The 15,857-nt window shown below is 37.9% G+C and overlaps 1 pseudogene; it reads left to right on the top strand.

Annotated features, from left to right (window-relative positions):
* Positions 1 to 4,595: 4,595 nt before the first annotated feature.
* On the top strand, positions 4,596 to 5,830 carry LOC142837768 (protein arginine N-methyltransferase 1 pseudogene; annotated as a pseudogene).
* The last annotated feature ends 10,027 nt before the right edge of the window (positions 5,831 to 15,857 follow it).

Below are 15,857 nucleotides of genomic sequence, written 5' to 3'. Positions count from 1 at the left end.
GAATGTGCTGATAGTAATAACTTTATTAACTAGAGTGTGATTATTTGTTCTCCATCTATTTAATGAGACTTCATTGTGTGGTGTGAAGTGTTAAAGATTATTATCTACCACTTTGTCCTAAGGAGTATGAATAATGAGTTAACTTTTTCATCAAGATAAATGTCCTTTTTTATCACAGTCTATTATTTTATTGTATTTGGTAGCCAACATTTGATTCATTTTGTCCATTCAGACTCTTCTATAAGAAATTCTTCATACCTCATCTAGTAGTAATATTTAATTAATATCTACACCTTCAGTGTTACTCAAGGACATGAAGACACAGTTCTTTCATTAGAACCCTTTAATGTAAATAGAGGGGAAGAAAACTTTAGGTACCCCCTCTCTCACAAAGAAATCTATTATGGGGAGACATGAACTAGGCTTTACCTAATCTAAAGTGGGTTCCTTCCCTCCTGGCTTGCAGTTCTAGGCTTTGAAAGCAAATGAGTCAAAAGCATTCTAATATTTTTATTTAAGCTAATTTGATTTTATTTATGTCAACTACAACCAAAAGGTTGATACCTGATCAGCTTTGGTTATATGATTAGGACATTGTCAGGCCTACTTCTTAATTAAAAGCTATACCCTCCTTTGTGATCAAGAAACAAAGAAACAATGGTGAAGACTTGGTATAAAGTCCAAGTTTCTATGCATGTCATGATCAAAAGTTAATTCAAAATCAATGTGTAATGAATCTGAGGCACTTCTGACAGGACTCAACTTTGTTGCAGCATTTTACTTCCCTGAAGTCATTGTTGTGAACACACATCACGCACATTTAGCACTGCTCCAGCCTGCGTGTCTTGCCATGTCAACCCACAGGCCCTAGAACACCATGGCTCAGATTCAACACGACAAACACAAAGCAATTCACTGCACTTACAAAGTTTCCTACTTGTCTGAAAACATGATTCATTTTGTAAAACATTAGGTATCATTTTTCCCTTTATTTCTCAGTCTAAAAATATGAAATTAATACCTATTTTTATTGTGTTATATTAGAATGACTGATTTTTAAAACTACTGCTTCAGTTGCTGAGTTTTTAAATGAATCTTGGCTTGGGATAGGACAGAATTTGTAGCTTTTTCTGAAATGGTCCTCACCATACTTCTGACATTTTATTATATATATTTATATAAAGCAGTATTCTCATTAGTGATGATCATAAAACCAAAAAAATCATCCAACTTGAAGATATTTTGAATATATTTTATGTCTTGCAGTATCAAATGTTCAACCAAGATTTAATTCTTTATGCAAAAAACAAACAACTACACCCATATCAGAAGTTTGCAGTTTTATTTTAATCCTTAATAAATGGCAAAATTTTATGTATATCCAATTATGTTTTAAAATATATCTACTTATGCCTTAATAAGAGTAAATGATTGATTTGAATACAAATGTATATGTTATCTATCTAGAGTTAGAGAAAAATTCTTGTGGGAAAAAATGGTCACAATGCAAAAAGTTTATAAAGCTATAGACAGAAGAAGGAGCAGAATAATTTAAAGACCCAGATTCAGTTGATAATTACAACGTCACTTTGCTTTCAGGATATAATAGAGTTTTTTTATATATGAACCAACATCAGTTATAATAGAATCCCAACATGAAGAGGGGATGTGGTCATAAAGTCTCATCCCTAGCTAAGAGTTATTATCAATTGACAACTGCTCGAAAGAGTATCTTTTCTATTTAAAGGTGTGACTCCTGGAAGTTGACCAGGATTTGGGGGATGGTCATATACTCAAAAGCATATGGAGTGGACAAATTGAACTTGGCTTTGCTCTTAATTAAAAAATTGAAATTAAAATATAATTACATCATTTTCTTCTTTTCTTTATTACCTCCAATTTTCCTATCCATCCCTCTTCCTCTTTTTCAAATTTATGGATCATTATTTTTAATTGCACACACACACACACACACACTTATTTATGTGTTCTTAAATATATAAATAGAACCTATTCAGTCACAGTGTTGCTTGTACGCATATGATTTCAGGGCTGACCACTTGTTTTTGAATAATCAATTTGGGGGCTCTTCCCTGGGGAAGACTATTTCCCCCACTCTCAGCATTCTCTAATTGCCTGTAGTTCTTTGTTTAGGGTTGAGGCCCCATGAGACTTAAGCCTTGCTCAACAAGAGGGAAATAATGCTTGGTACTGGAATCTTAGCCAACCACCTGAGTTATCTTAATTACAATTCCTACTGCTGTGATAAAACACCATGACCAAATGTTTTTGTGGAGGAAAAGGTTTAATGCAGCTTATAGCTACTGAGGGAAACAAGTAAAACAGGTCAAAAACTGGAGGCAGAAGTTGAAGCAGAAGCCATGGAGGAGTGCTGTTTACTGGTTTTTTCTTCATGGATTGTTCATCCCAAATTCTCATTCGATCCAAGACCACCTACCTGCCCAGGGACAGTGCCACTTGTCATGGGATGAGCCCTCTCACATTAGCCCTCAATCAAACAAAATGCTCTAAAGATTTGCCAACAGGCGTACCCTGTGGAGGCATTTTCGCAATTATGTTTTATTAATTAAGGGTTTTTCTTTGCAAATGATCCTAGCTTAGGTCATGTTGATATAAAACTAGCCAGGATACAAGACTGGTGAAATCAGCGATTTTAAAGAAGAATCTACAATCCCCACTTTCCTAAATCAGGATAATTCTGAATTACGTTTCAAATACTTATCCTTTACCCACACATAAGTACATACCTCATGCCTCACCATGGGTGGTGAGAGATTTTGTAGTTGTTCCTTTGTTTTGTTTTTGACACAAAATTGGTTGGGTAGGGGAAGGGATGAATCCGAAGGAGCTGTGGGAGAGGAGCAAATACATCAAATAAATTGTCATAAATTATCATGGTGAAAAAATCCTGGGAATCAGCAATGGTTGGAAATAGGAAGGTTCCAATGTAAGTCCAAGAGGGAGGGTCTGGAGTTTTTTTCTGTTTTGTTTTGTTTTTCTTTTGTTTATTTTTTTTTAAAGATTTATTTCTTTATTATTTATACAGTATTTTCAGTGCTCTGTCTACAGGCCAGAAGAGGGCGCCAGATCTCATTACAGATGGTTGTGAGCCACCATGTGGTTGCTGGGAATTGAACTCAGGACCTTTGGAAGAGCAGGCAGTGCTCTTTAACCCCTGAGCCATCTCTCCAGCCCCCTTGTTTATTATTTTTTTAGTTGTTGAAAAAAATTTCTGCCTCCTCCCCGTTTCCCATTGCCCTCCCTCTCATCCCACACATCGCCCCTCCCCCCACTCCCCTCCCCCTCTTCCCACTTCTCTCCCCCTCCCCCCACTCCATTCCCCCTCCCTCTCGAGAATGAAGAGCAGTCCAGATTCCCTGCCCTGCGTGAAGTCCAAGGTCCTCCCACTTCTATCCAGGTCCAGGAAGGTGAGCATCCAAACAGGCTAGGCGCCCACAAAGCCAGTTTATGCATTAGGATTGAAACCTAGTGCCAATGTCCTTGGCTTCTCATCAGCCTTCATTGTCTGCCATTTTCAGAGAGTCCGGTTTCATCCCATGCTTATTTGATCCCTGTCCAACTGGCCTTGGTGAGCTCCCAATAGATTAGTTCCACTGTCACAGTGGGTGGGTGCACCCCTCGTGGTCCTGACTTTCTTGATCCTGTTCTCCCTCCTTCTGCTCCTCATTTGGACATTGGGAGCTCAGTCCGGTGTTGCAATTTGGGTCTCTGTCTCTATCTCGATCTATCCCCAGATGAAGGTTCTAAGGTGATATGCAAGATATTCATCAGTATGGCTGTAGGATAGGGTCATTTCAGGTTCCCTCTCCTCAGTTGCTCAAGGTACTAGCTGAGGACATCTCCCTGGACACCTGCAAGCCCCTCTAGAGTCAAGTCTCTAGCCAACCCTAAGATGGCTTCCTTAATTAGGATATATATTCCTCTGCTCCCGTATCCACCCTTCCTTTATCCCAACCAACCCATTCCCCCAAGCTCCCCCCATCCTCCCCTTCTCACGTTTCTCACCCCATTTCCCCTTAGCCCCATGCCACCTCACCCCCAAGTTCCCAGTTTTTGCCTGTCAATCTTGTCTACTTCCCATATCTATGCGGATGACTATATGTTTTTCTTTGGGTTCACCTTCTTATTTAGCTTCTCTAGGATCACAAATTATATGCTCAATGTGCTTTATTTATGGCTAGAAACCAATTATGAGTGAGTACATCCCATGTTCATCTTTTTGGGTCTGGGATACCTCACTCAGGATAGTGTTTTCTATTTCCATCCATTTGCATGCAAAATTCACCATGTGATTGTTTTTTACTGCTGAGTAGTAATCAGCATTATTTGTAATAGCCAGAACCTGGAAACAACCTAGATGCCCTTCAATGGAAGAATGGATGAAGGAAGTATGTAATATAAACATATTAGAGGGTCTGGAGTTTTAAGCACCAGGGACAAGCTCTGAGAGCCAGAGTCTGACTCCAGAGTTCGGGAATCAGCGGAGCCTTTGCCCTTCCAACCCGTTCTTGTTCTGTTCAAGCCTGATGCAAAAAGGGTAATAATAGAGAAAGGTGGGGTCTCGGAGGCCCGAGGACTTGGGTGAAGATGGCGGCAGCCGAGGCCGCGAACTGCATCATGGAGGTTTCCTGTGGTCAAGCAGAAAGCAGTGAGAAGCCCAACGCTGAGGACATGACGTCCAAAGACTACTACTTTGACTCCTATGCCCACTTTGGCATCCATGAGGAGATGCTGAAGGATGAGGTGCGCACCCTCACGTACCGCAACTCCATGTTTCACAATCGGCACCTCTTCAAAGACAAGGTTGTGCTGGACGTGGGCCCGGGCACTGGCATCCTCTGCATGTTTGCGACCAAGGCAGGAGCCCGCAAGGTCATTGGGATCGAATGTTCAAGCATCTCTGATTATGCTGTGAAGATTGTCAAAGCCAACAAGTTAGACCACGTGGTGACCATCATCAAGGGCAAGGTGGAGGAGGTGGAGCTGCCTGTGGAGAAAGTGGACATCATCATCAGCGAGCGGATGGGCTACTGTCTCTTCTACGAGTCCATGCTCAACACCGTGCTACATGCCCGTGACAAGTGCCTGGCACCTGATGGCCTCATCTTCCCGGACCGGGCCACCCTTTATGTGACGGCCATCGAGGACCGGCAGTACAAAGACTACAAGATCCACTGGTGGGAGAATGTATATGGTTTCGATATGTCCTGCATCAAAGACGTGGCCATCAAGGAGCCCTTGGTGGACGTGGTGGACCCGAAGCAGCTGGTCACTAATGCCTGCCTCATAAAGGAGGTGGACATTTATACAGTCAAGGTAGAGGACCTGACCTTCACCTCCCCCTTCTGCCTACAAGTGAAGAGGAATGACTACATGCATGCCTTGGTGGCCTACTTCAACATCGAGTTCACCCGATGCCACAAGAGGACCGGCTTTTCTATCAGTCCCGAGTCCCCATACACACACTGGAAGCAGACTGTGTTCTACATGGAGGATTACCTAACAGTGAAGACTGGCGAGGAGATCTTTGGCACCATTGGCATGAGGCCCAACGCCAAAAACAATCACGACTTGGACTTTACCATCGACCTGGACTTCAAGGGCCAGCTATGTGAGCTCTCTTGCTCCACTGACTACCGGATGCGCTGAGGTGGCGCCAGGCTGGCCTCCTACCGAAGGGGGCTTAGGGACTGGGCTTGGGGGATGGGAGGGTACATCGTGACTGTGTTTTTCATAACTTATGTTTTTATATGGTTGCATTTACGCCAATAAATCATCAGCTGACCGAAAAAAAGGGTAATAATATCCACCACCACTCATGATACAGAGTTGTGTTCACTGAGTCTACGAATTCAAAGTATGATTTCATTCAGAAATTCTCTTTCTAAAATAATAGAAGAATGATTCATCAGATATATGAGAATCACTTAGCCAGGAAATTTGACAAATACAATGAAACATCAGAAACTAGAACTACATCATTGCTTTTCAGGGGTCACTAGGCTATTATTGAAACTCTTGCAACAGTTCAGTATCTATGAAAACCAGTTTCTTATGATATATCCACTTTGGAGACAAACGTTGATAACACACAGTCAAAGGGGATATAGTGCAGACTAGCAGTGGAACCCGTTGTGCTTGTGCGTGAACTGGCTCTTTGGAGCCCATTCCATGTGGAGGGATACCTTGCTCAACCTAAATACAGGGGGCTAGGGACTTGATTCCAACTCAAGAAATGTGATAGACTTTGTTGAATCCCCATGGGAGGCCTCACCCTTTGAACAGTGGATGCAGGTGGTGTGGGGAGTAGATGGGGGACTGAGATGACGGGAGAAAGAGGGAACTGGAAAATGGTATGTAAAATAAGATAGTTTGAAAAATAAAATTAAAATGAGAAAGAAAAAAAAGAGTAGAAATTATTACAATAAAAAACCTATGTGCCATTTTCCATATATACCAATGAAAATGTTTAATTTATAAAAGCATACATTTAAAGCAATAAATAAAAATTAATACATAATAATAATTCCAATAAGGTAAGGCAACTTATATTTTGTTAAAAATGCAAATAGTTAATATTCAGGAGGATGCCTATATGTTTTTCTTTGGGTTCACCTTCTTATTTAGCTTCTCTAGGATCACGAATTATAGGATCAATGTCCGGTGGAAAGGTGACAGAGACAGAGATCCCCATTGGAGCACCGGACTGAAATCTCAAGGTCCAAATCAGGAGCAGATGGAGAGAGAGCACGAGCAAGGAACTCAGGACCTCGAGAAGTGCACCCACACACTGAGACAATGGGGATGTTCTATCGGGAACTCACCAAGGCCAGCTGGCCTGGGTCTGAAAAAGCATGGGATAAATCCGGACTAGCTGAACATAGCGGACAATGAGGAATACTGAGAACTCAAGAACAATCGCAGTGGGTTTTTGATCCTACTGCACGTACTGGCTTTGGGGGAGCCTAGGCAGTTTGGATGCTCACCTTAGGAGACCTGGATAGAGGTGGGTGGTCCTTGGACTTCCCACAGGGCAGGGAACTCTGATTGCTCTTTGGGCTGATGAGGGAGGGGGACTTGATTGGGGGACGGGGAGGGAAATGGGAGGCGGTGGTGGGGAGGAGGCAGAAATCTTTAATAAATAAATACAAAAAATTAACAAAAAAATAGAAAAAGAAAAGAAAAGCAAAAAATGCAAATAGTTTATTTCTGGTATTTCTATTTAACAGCTCCAAACTGTAGGTGACTTTGGCTCACTGAAGCTACAGAATATAGAAGAGGAAAGAAGAGAGGATCACTGTCTAAATTCTCTCAAGAATGAAACTAGTGAAATACCTAGAGAACTTTTATTAATAATGCAAATATTCTGCATTTATTTGTATGTGATCATATCAGTCATCGCTAAACAAGAGTAGTAATTGGGATTTGAAACTTATTAGTAAGAGAAAAAATTATAGCTTTTAATTAATTTAATTTAAACTGATTGAAATTGAAATTTAAGTAGTCACTGTTAGTGACCACATAGTTAATAATAATCTTATTGTTAAGTCTTATTTTTAAATACCATAATTTTAGTGTTACTAAGAAAAACATTTTTTTAGTTATACTCTGTACATTTCATAATTTTTAGATTTCTCTTTTGAAATGTTTAATTATTTTTCCCCTTTTCTTATTTGATGATCCCTAGTGTTTTGGATTGCCTGGAAAAATAGAAAGGTAATTATTTATTTTGGAGCTTCAAAGACTGAAATAAAATAATAAGGATTTTTGCAATTTTTCTGTCTATGTTATATGAGCTAATAATGTAACTACTTTAATTTAATTAAACAGCGTGAAAAAAGAGACCTTAGTTGGTGTCACTATTATTGCTCCAGCTGGCTTTTCCCACAGAATTAACCTTTAGTATTTTTTTAATAGATGTTCTATTAAACACTAATACAAACACAAAGATAATCCTAAAACAAGAGAATTAAGAGATTTACCCTAAAGTAGTAACTGGTATTTAAAAGTATAAATATCTTAAAAATGACTGCACAATGCTCAGCCCTAACTGGGGCGTCTAGATTACAGTACACCATCCAAAGGCTCAGAGTCTATCGTGGAAGGGGAGATGCAAAGACTGGAGAAGCCAGAGCTATGAATGATTTCAAGGAAATAGTGTTTTCCAGACACCTCAGGGCAGTTACATGTACTTACTCACAGCTACTTTTACAACATATACAAGAAATACAAAATTCCTGCATAAGGATCGAATTGGAGCCAGTGGCCCACCTTTATCTCAGGAGATATTGACCATTAAGTAATTGCTTGAAGTTGGAGAGCCCATTGTTGCTGATTGGTTGGATAAGTCCAAGTGGATGGAATTTTTCCAAGAGAATGTGGGAAACGCAAATTTCAGACCCATTAGGTAGAATAAAAAAATACAAGAGGACAAAATTTGGGCAGGTAGGGGATGGTGGTGAGACCTGAGAGGAGTTGGGAATGAATATCATCAAAACATATTGTATGAATTTTCAAATACTTAAAAAACAAAGTAATTCTACAAATACAACGTATTAAAATACTTTTAGAAAATCGTGGTATTGTTCACTGTTATTTAAATCTATTTACTGGGAAAACTATCAGAAACCGTTAGGATATTGTCAGTGATTCCTAATATAGGGACTCATATGACCATCAGCTTTCACTGCATTTTATTATTTTATACCAAATTTGTGTGTTGATTAAACTGTAGAGACTTCCCTTGAAAAAAGATATCTGTATGTAAGTGTGGAATTAGTTTGAGTAGCTCCACTCAAGAATACGTAGAATTATTTACTAAGAGAATTAGGTCATCAGAAAGCACCACACACACACACACACACACACACACACACACACACACACACACACTCTGGGGCGGGGTGAGAAAAGGGAATCTTAAATCATGCAAGTAAACCAAGAAAGTATTGTGTAGATACACTCATTCTTTCATCATAACTGCTGAGTAATTAATGCTTTATTTATATTTTACCTTCATATCAGCAACAAGTTCAAGTACCTTCATTTTATTTTTAAATATATATATATATATATATATATATATATATATATATATTTAATTTACATTTTAGATGAAGAGAAAACAGGATACAAAGGCCAACAAATGATTTAGAAAATATAATCTCTGGTTCACAAAGAGCATGAAGAAGCATACAAACAGGCACCTGAGAAGCAAAGCAGATACTCATCTCGTAAGGCCTCCCAAGAACATCACAGACAAATAGACTTGGTGGCAAATGAAAATGCATCCGTAGTGGTGCTGTATTCATTATCAAGATTTATTATATTTTAGTTATGTGTATGTGAGTGGTTAGGTATGAGATTATGTGCTTGTGAGTGATTAGTTCCCAGAGATTAGAGATATTGTATCTATCTGTAGCTGGAGTTAAGGAGTAAACCACAAAATGTAGGTGCTGGAAATTGAACTCAAGTCTTTTGCAGGGCAGTGTACAATCCTAATCTCTGAGCCATCTCTCCAGTCACTTTTATAATGGTCAGAGAGGAGCAGTTTCAGTGAAGAAAACTATACTCTCAAACTATATACCAGTTATGAAACTGCTTTAGGTGGATGTGGAGAAATTGTTTTCATTTTATAAGCTTTATTAAATAAAAATAATAAAGGTATTTTCAATTTCAAAAAGAGTTGAGAGAGTCATCTTCACGATGTTTCCTTTTCTCTGTGTTCATTTGTAAAATTTCTGTTTCCCATGGTGTATACTTTAAAGTTCCAGGTTTATATACTCCATGAAAGTAGGTTTACTCTTTTCTTATTTGTGAGAAAATTATTGTATGTCTTCATGAGCTTACAAAGGTATAGGTAGATTCATACCTAAGATCAGTTAGATTCAAAAATTATAGAGAGAGATAGATTTTTATACTGAAAGGGAAGACAAAGATATGTTTCACTCCATTTGATTCCATAATTTAAAAGTAAAGACTGGAAAAATGTTGATCATGTTGATACTTAATGTATCTATATAAAAAGTAAAAATGGCCCAGCTTGAGATTGTAAATAGCTGAGCAACTGTGAATTTCTTCTCTTTTACACTCCGTTTCAATATAATTTAAAACTTGAGTGATAAGCCACATAGGGTGGGCTGAAGTATGTATGTATATGCATGTACGTATATGCATGTGTGTATATACATATATACATATATATTTATATATATTTGATTGGTTTTGGTTACAATTCTTCATTCTTCTTCAAAATTACATTTACAGGCAATCAATACAGCTATCATCTCACACATGTCTTTTATGTACTCTGCATTAATACCATACACAATACTATGTATACTATGAACTATCTAGCATAGATTACAGGCATAAATTCTTTCTTGCTTTGCAACATTGGTGACTAACATCATATGTAACACACCAAAGAGCAAGGAGAATAACAGGCAATGCTTCCAGTATTCAATGATCTAATTTTCTTCCACAATGGTCCACATTTTCACCAGGCCATGAAATTTCTTTTTCTAGGTCAATTTACTATGAGTCAATTTGCTATGAGAGTCAATTTAGCATGGATTTTTTAGATTTTGTGTCCTGAAAAATCTATAATTGTGCATTTTATATGCTTAAAAGTTTCACATACATTCAACATTTGAAAGGGGAAACATAAATTTTTGACCTATGTCAACTCTCAGGAAATCTGTGCAACAACACAACAAACAGCAAGGCTACATAATAGTCTTTATGATTTGTTTTTAATAATTTTTGCAATTAAATTTGTAATCAATTTCCTTTGTTCCCAGAAGAAATAAAAGCGTAAACATTACAATCACTATAATTCCTGATTCTTTCTGTGGAAAAAGTTATGAACTCCAGGTAAGTGTGGCTTCTCCTGTGACGACTGTGTTAAGAGAATTATAATGTCTATGTTACATCTGAGAGGAGAGAGCACTTGCATGTCATTCTGAGGCAATATAAATGAACAGGGTCATTTATCCATCACAGGGGGAAATTAAGAACTTTGTTATAAAAAGACCTTGAAGGAGCTGAATGATTTACTTTTTAATAATTGATTTCTACTTATTGTTTCTAAAATATCGCATTAAAATTTGGACTAGTTTTGCCATAAAAAGAAATAAAGCTTCACTATAAAAAGAGAAACTTTTTCTAAGTAGTTTTCATGTTTAAGATTTTTTTGTGTCTAGGAACACATGGATAGATGTCACTTTTATCAATTGTGAAATTATGTCATTAATGACTCATAAGAGGTCAGCTAATTTGTAAGTTTTTACACTGATGATACATGTAGATAATAATAGCCTTACAAGCAAAAAACATATATATTTGAAGATATTTAATTGCATTCTAGAGTTGTGGTGTGTTTCAATAAACTATTTATTCATGGTATTACAAATCTGTAACATTTGAGGATTTCTCTAAAGTATTGAAATAATCTCTGAATATTGGATAAATTTTAATTTTTACAACATTTTATGTATATGGCTATTTGCTCTGTATGCTTCTCCGTCCACTGTGTGTGTCTTTTAGCCACAGAGACCAGAAATGTGTCACAGTTGTTAGCTGTTATGCATCATGTGGGTGCCGGAAATGGAACTCAGTTCCTCTGGAAGAGTAGGAAGTGCTGTCAACTGCTATGCTATCTCTGCAGCGCACGACTGATACTTTTAAAAGATAGTTGATTAACGGGTTCCATGAACACACTACTTTGAAAATAGACCATTTCTCTTTATGGACTTGAAAATAACATTATTTGACAAATTTCCATTGCTTATGATTTTGGATATTTCTTATCCTAAAACTTAGTGAGTAGTGAAGATGTTGGTGCTAATGTGTTCTTTGAATCATGAATCAAACTTTTAACATTTTCTTAAAACTAATTAAATTGGTCAAATTTATTCTATACTTTACAAAAAGCGATATTTCCTGGTTATTTTAGGAAACGTATCTTTTATATTCCTTAAAATAACATTATACCCTAAGTACCCAGAGACTCAGTGTCTTCCATTTCATGGAGAATGATGGAATTCTCCATGAAGTATCTGGCAAAATAATGGCAATGTTCAATGCTTCCCAAACTGATACAGAAAATATTCTATGAAAATTTGTTTGTGTTCAGTAAGTGTTGTTTAACATCTGGTTTCTGCAGTTCTCAGTTTCCAGTATCACATATTAAACACCAGTCCTATAGGGACACCTACCATAAAACACCCATGTTGTACACATACCTACCACATTAACACCCTGCTATAGGTATACCTATCATATTAACACCCTGCTATAGGTATACCTACCATATAACACCCTGCTATAGGTATACCTACCATATAACACCCTGCTATAGGTATACCTACCACATTAACACCCTGCTATAGGTATACCTATCATATTAACACCCTGCTATAGGTATACCTACCATATTAACACCCTGCTATAGGTATACCTACCATATAACACCCTGCTATAGGTATACCTACCATATAACACCCTGCTATAGCTATACCTACCATATTAACACCCTGCTATAGGTATACCTACCATATAACACGCTGCTATAGGTATACCTATCATATAACACCCTGCTATAGGTATACCTACCATATAACACCCTGTTATAGGTATACCTACCATATAACACCCTGCTATAGGTATACCTACCATATAACACCCTGCTATAGGTATACCTACCATATTAACACCCTGCTAAAGGTATACCTACCATATAACACCCTGCTATAGGTATATCTACCATATAACACCCTGCTATAGGTATACCTACCATATAACACCCTGCTATAGGTATACCTACCATATAACACCCTGTTATAGGTATACCTACCATATTAACACCCTGCTATAGGTATACCTACCATATAACACCCTGCTATAGGTATACCTACCATATAACACCCTGTTATAGGTATACCTACCACATTAACACCCTGCTATAGGTATACCTACCATATAACACCCTGCTATAGGTATACCTACCATATTAACACCCTGCTAAAGGTATACCTACCATATAACACCCTGCTATAGGTATACCTACCATATAACACCCTGCTATAGGTATACCTACCATATTAACACCCTGCTATAGGTATACCTACCATATAACACCCTCCTATAGGTATACCTACCATATAACACCCTGCTATAGGTATACCTACCATATAACACCCTGCTATAGGTATACCTACCATATAACACCCTGCTATAGGTATACCTACCATATAACACCCTGCTATAGGTATACCTACCATATAACACCCTGCTATAGGTATACCTACCATATAACACCCTGCTATAGGTATACCTACCATATAACACCCTGCTGTAGGTATACCTACCATATAACACCCTGCTATAGGTATACCTATCATATTAACACCCTGCTATAGGTATACCTACCATATAACACCCTGCTATAGGTATACCTACCATATAACACCCTGCTATAGGTATACCTACCATATAACACCCTGCTATAGGTATACCTACCACATTAACACCCTGCTATAGGTATACCTACCATATAACACCCTGCTATAGGTATACCTATCATATTAACACCCTGCTATAGGTATACCTACCATATAACACCCTGCTATAGGTATACCTACCACATTAACACCCTGCTATAGGTATACCTACCATATAACACCCTGCTATAGGTATACCTACCATATAACACCCTGCTATAGGTATACCTACCATATAACACCCTGCTATAGGTATACCTACCATATAACACCCTGCTATAGGTATACCTACCATATAACACCCTGCTATAGGTATACCTACCATATAACACCCTGCTATAGGTATACCTACCATAATAACACCCTGCTAAATGTATACCTACCACATTAACACCCTGCTATAGGTATACCTACCATATAACACCCTGCTATAGGTATACCTACCATATAACACCCTGCTATAGGTATACCTACCATATAACACCCTGCTATAGGTATACCTACCATATAACACCCTGCTATAGGTATACCTACCATATAACACCCTGCTATAGGTATACCTATCATATAACACCCTGCTATAGGTATACCTACCATATAACACCCTGCTATAGGTATACCTATCATATAACACCCTGCTATAGGTATACCTACCATATAACACCCTGTTATAGGTATACCTACCATATAACACCCTGCTATAGGTATACCTACCATATAACACCCTGCTATAGGTATACCTACCATATAACACCCTGCTATAGGTATACCTACCATATTAAATACCAATACTATAGCTCTAACTACCATATTAACATCAGTGATATAGGTATACCTACTATATTAACACCAATTTCGTAGCTATAACTACCACATTAATGTCCATGCTATAGGTATATCCACCACATTAACACCAATGCTATAGCTATAACTACCATATTAAACACCTGTGCTATACCTTCTTCAGGACAGAGCTCTTGCTATTTGCTTTCCAATAAGAGTCAAAACACGATCCATTTCTTATTATCAGTTACCAGTTCTAAATATTCCTGCTTACTTCTGGTGTTTTCTTGAATATAACAATTTTAATGGTTCTTTTTTCCCCTCAGCTTATTGTAGCCTTAAAAATGATCAAAGTCCATGTCTTTGGATGCTTAAGGGAACAGAAGGTCACAGGGTAACATACCCAGTAGCAGAGTGCAAACTGGAGCTCAGTAACCTTGACCTCCATAGCAAACCGTCTTTTTTTGACATTCCCATTTATTATAGTCTTCCTGACACCAAACTGAAGCAAGGGTTGTGACGTACTACTTTACCTTTTGAAGCACACAACGGTTTTAGCGATAGCACTATCCGTGGGCTTTCTGACTTCCCTAAGAGCTAAAACTCATGATGCGCAACTCTCATCGACAACAATAAAATGATTCTCGGATCCCCTTTCTTTCAGAACCTACCTGCAGTTTATCAGGGACGCCTTAGTTCTGAGCATCTTTGGAAAATGTTGGGCTGACATATAAATGAGTAATTAGCTGAAAGGGAAGGGTCAGCTAAGGAAAGGATGAGGAAAGGAAACAGTCTTGAGAAAGAGTGAAGGACATCCATATCGATTTCGTCTCTCATCTTGGCCTCTGTCTTTTTGGTTGCAAGCTCCCATTGTGTGGGGTCTCAAACAAAGCAGACTTACATACATTGTGACTGATCCAACACTGCCGAACTCGTCCATCATCTGCTACTTTGGTCCAATTAAAAATGAATCATAAGGTAAAAAACCTACGAATTAAGCTCACTTAACAAAAACTTGTGATTAATTTGTCTTGTTAACTTAAACCTGGTAGTGTAAAGTCCGAATTCAGAAACCAGAAAGAAACAAAAGTGGTTCTTCCTCATCCCTTTATTTTCACGTCCTTGAACGAAATACATTCCCTCTTCTTTCTCTTTTTGTGGATATTGGTGGCATTTCAAAAAAAGTTTGTTAAGATTTCCTGCTATTTTCAATTGGAAAAACTCGTCTTCACAGTTAGACTTACAAAAAAACACATTGTGTGACCTCACTTACATGTTTGCCTCTTCATCTTATCCTTTTAACAGTAAGATGAACATTACTATTTTCTCGGGTTTGCAACTGAGAACACTTGTGAAATAAACATTTATGTAAACCACCAGAAAGTGTCATGCAAGAAGTGACAGCTAATGGGATTTGAACCCTTAGTACTTACACAGTCGCTCACGGAGCTGTGCGGAGAAGTAGGTGTGGGATATGTAAAAAAAAAAAAAAACAACATAAAGAAAAATAACAACAAAGTCATTTTCTTT

This window comes from Microtus pennsylvanicus, chromosome 1 (genome assembly GCF_037038515.1).
Source record: "Microtus pennsylvanicus isolate mMicPen1 chromosome 1, mMicPen1.hap1, whole genome shotgun sequence".
Classification (NCBI taxonomy): domain Eukaryota; kingdom Metazoa; phylum Chordata; class Mammalia; order Rodentia; family Cricetidae; genus Microtus; species Microtus pennsylvanicus.
The sequence above is the reverse complement of the archived record's forward strand: the minus strand, read 5'-3'. Positions and strand labels throughout refer to the sequence as shown.